Raw genomic sequence first — 4,054 nt, 5'->3', positions numbered from 1 at the left:
TACTGGCTCTGGTGACTTGAATTTAGTTTTATGATACAAACAATCCTGAGAGTGTACTACTGTATGTATGGCTTTGTGTATAGCACATCCATGTACATAGCACTTTACAGCAGTGATACACGTGTCCAAATACATTTGAGACATAATGGGAATAAGCGCTTCAGACCTACGAGTAAACATTAGGTAAATGAGTTACTGACCCGAAGAGCTTACAATCAACGTGGTTTGTATTTATGGTCTTGTTTGTGTAACCCAAGAAACGGAACCATTGGATCTATTTAATGTTTCAATTTATTTTGTTTTGATATGTTTGTACCTTTTTATATTTGTCGAACTGCTGTAGATAAGACGGGTAAGTGCCTGCCTTATCTATGTGTTCAAATAGTATACAAGTGACCCATTACAGGCCAGGATTGCACCTGTACGATGAGCTTCAGATCTTCACGTGTGGTCTTCTACACTCCTAAACATATAGTGCACAATAGATAGCAGTATATGTAAAAGTGTGCGCTACAGCAAGATGTATTAAGGCAGTGGTGAGCAACGTGATCTATTGCAGGGGCCGCATGTGCGTCTGAGCCCACTAAAGGGCCACATGCTACTACGTGTAGGAGCTTCTCACTGCCTCTTCTGGCAATCTGCTTAAATTATTTATTTTATTTATTTATAAAAAATGTTTTACCAGGAAGTAATATATTGAGAGATACCTCTCGTTTTCAAGTATGTCCTAGGCACAGAGTTATAAAAAATACATGGTTACAATAAAAGAACAGAGGTCAAACAGTCACTTAACGGACATTTCATGGACAGAGTAGGAAAATTGGGTACAGGGGATAGAGGGCTTGTGAGTTTCAGATTAGAAATAGGGCAGCTTTAACATCAACTAACATCAGCAAACGGCTCACACCCTTTGGCTGCCCTTCGGCTGCGCCAAAGGCTGTGCGCCTTTGGGACAAGGCAGATGTATGCTGGAGTGAACAAAAAGATATTTTCTTTGTGTCCCAATGGCTCATTAACATTTCAGTGGGTGGGGTTGCCGATTCAACAAAAGACAAGCACATGTTAACCCTTAGCACGCTGGTCCTGTGCAGAGGAGAGCGGTTCCTGGGGGGGGGGGCCCCATCAGGCTTTGCGCCTTTAATGCCAGTTTGCTGATTAATCCCGTGAACTAGTGAATATAACGGTATAATATTTTAGTTCCCTTACTAGCTTTACCTATACTTTAAGCGTGTGAATTGCACTGTAGTTTGTTCAGTGTTAGCCAGGCTCAAGGTAACATAAATGAGCACCAGACTACTTCTTGAAGTTTGTCTTCAGCAAATTAGAAACTGAAAGCTTGATTCCTGTGTAGGTCACCATGTTCTTGGCAAAGACGGAGATGGACCATGATGAATTTTGGACGAAACCTATTGCGAACCTAGAAATTATGCACCATTACGTACTGAAATAATAAAAATGCTGTACACAGTAACAGCCACTAGATGCTGCTGTTGCATTTCATGCAGGTGTATAGATATATTACAGTAGCTTCTGTACACATTAGCTGTATACAAGCCCTCATTTCTACAGATGAGCGAATGTGTCAATTCAAGCCCAGAATTCTTTGCAGGTTTGTAAACAAAATTTGATTCGCCTATTGATATTCATAGGCGGTTCGGACCATTAAAAACCATCATTTTCCCTTTGAACGAATGTTATAACATCCACCTGCGCAGGTGTAAGACATTCAATTCTGAAATGTTTATACATTCGATTTGCGCAGAACATCCAGACCCTGTAACATGGGTTTTGTCAGAGGAGGGAGACACTTATTTTAGTGTAGTCTCAAATGATCTATCGATCTCTATCAAATGGAAATATTACTGTGTGCTGATTTGCATGCCTTAGAGAAGTCTGCAACCCTGCCTTTCACCATTATCACCCAGCATACAGTGTTTCCACTGCAGCAAGGGATTCTGGGAAATGACATGCAAATGAGCACACAGTGCCACCTTTTGCTTCAAATCCATATGACATTTATATATTGGTATATAATAGTATTATGTAAAGTATATTGTAATAACTCCTATTATACGAAGGGCAGTTGAAATGTTCAATTCATTACCCTTGGAGATCGATACAATAGATATCTTTAAAAACAAAAAGGGGGGGGTGGTTTACATCTTTTTAGAAAGGATAGGTATACAAGGATATACCAAATAACAAAACATGAGAAGGGTGTTGACATGGGAGAAATCTGATTTGGAGTCAGGAAGGAATTACATTGTTCCCTTTATGAGACCGCATTCGATGATATTTCACTGGGGCTTTTTTTTTTTTATTGCCTTCCTCTGGATCAAAATACTGTAAATACGAATATAGGATAAGTATATGTTGTCTAAATTTAGTATAGCTTTAACTTGATGGACATATGTCCTTTTTTATTTTTTTTTCTTCCCCAACCTCATCTACTATGTAACTATTAGCACATTTCTCAGGTTTCTAAGGCCCGTAATATAGCGGGCGCCTGTGCGAATGTTCGTGGACGTGACGCACACTTTCTGTGTGTACGGTCCGTGCTGCTGTGAGCGACAGTCAAGGTGTGTGTGTGTGTGTGTCTGGGTAACTGTCACTTTGAAGTGGTCTGTGTGTTTGTGTGTCACTGGGGAAGCTGTGTGTGTGTGTGTGTGTATATTATATAATATTTTGAAAATTAAAAAAAGGCATGTGTGAATAACTTATTTATTAACATTGTGTAACTTTGCAAAAAATATATATATATATATATATATATATATACACACACTCTCTCTCTCTCTCTCTCTCTCTCTCTCTCTCTCTCTCTCTCTCTCTCTCTCTCTCTCTCTCTCGGCAGTAGCAGCGCGAAAAGATTATTTTCACAGTCTTCCCCCAGATCGCCCGGCTCCACGCTCACTGCCGTGTGCACGTACGGCCCTAGTATAGGACGTCTGGCTATCCACAGCCAACAAGCGTGCCCACTATATTACGGGCCTTAGGTGTGATCCTGTTTTTAAGCAGAGGTGTGTTTATACACACAGGCACGTGTGTGGGCGCGCTTGAGACTATACTAAAAAAAGCTCTTCTCGCCAACCTATATTTCAGGATCTGGATGTTATGGACTAATCCAATGTCATGCCATTCACAAACTAATGTATAGACATTCTCAATCGAATGTGCACATAGTGGCGGCCGGCGGTATTGCAGGCATTTGAAAAAAGGTCGGCGGATGAAATTTGTTTTTTTTTTTAGACTGAAGTGTGGCTTATCACAGAACTCCCACGTTTGCTGCGAATGTCGGTGAAAGACCTGGCCATCTTTGTTTGTAAAAGGTGTTCTGGTACCTTCTCTACAGCGCTACTTACCACTTTATTTTCGTTCACGAATCTGCATTCTATGGTTAATTTGAACATGTCAAAGTAAATCCTACATTTCCTCACCGCATTGACCAATGAGAGAGCAGCATAGCTCTTTGAGTTCCCAATAAAAAATTATATTGGATTTAAATTTTCTTTTCGTCTTGACATTTTTGCCAGTTCTCTTCTGTACCTGGTCACGGCTTTAATGCTAATGTACACTGCACATTTTGTGTCACACAAATTGCCAAAAGTGTTGGAAGGACGAAGGCATTATGAAACCATTACAATGTTTTTGCTGGAATTTTTCTTAGTAATTGTTACATTTTTAAAGTAAATATCTTTTGCGTTTAGGGAGTTTATATGCGCGCAATTACTGGAATTTTGGCAGTTGTTTGGCAGTTAGTTGGATGAGTAAACTACACATCGCAGGATTAATTGTGCTTTAAGAAATGTGATGTCATGGGTGAAATCTTTCCTCCCCTCCAAAAAAAAAAAAATTACATCCAAGTTTAAAATGATTTAGATCCAGTCCCCAAATTTGAAAGCCACAAACCTTTCTGAGCAGTCACATTAGGTAAAAATTCATTAAGTATCTGTTCCAAATATAAAAGCAGCACTTCCTGTTAATTTGATCCAGGGAAAAGGGAGACCAAAAAGCGCACCAGCACAAACGGAGCAGGAAGAAACCAGGACAAAAA

The sequence above is a fragment of the Ascaphus truei genome, chromosome 5, assembly GCF_040206685.1.
Source record: "Ascaphus truei isolate aAscTru1 chromosome 5, aAscTru1.hap1, whole genome shotgun sequence".
Classification (NCBI taxonomy): Eukaryota; Metazoa; Chordata; class Amphibia; order Anura; family Ascaphidae; genus Ascaphus; species Ascaphus truei.
Note: the sequence above shows the minus strand (reverse complement) of the source record.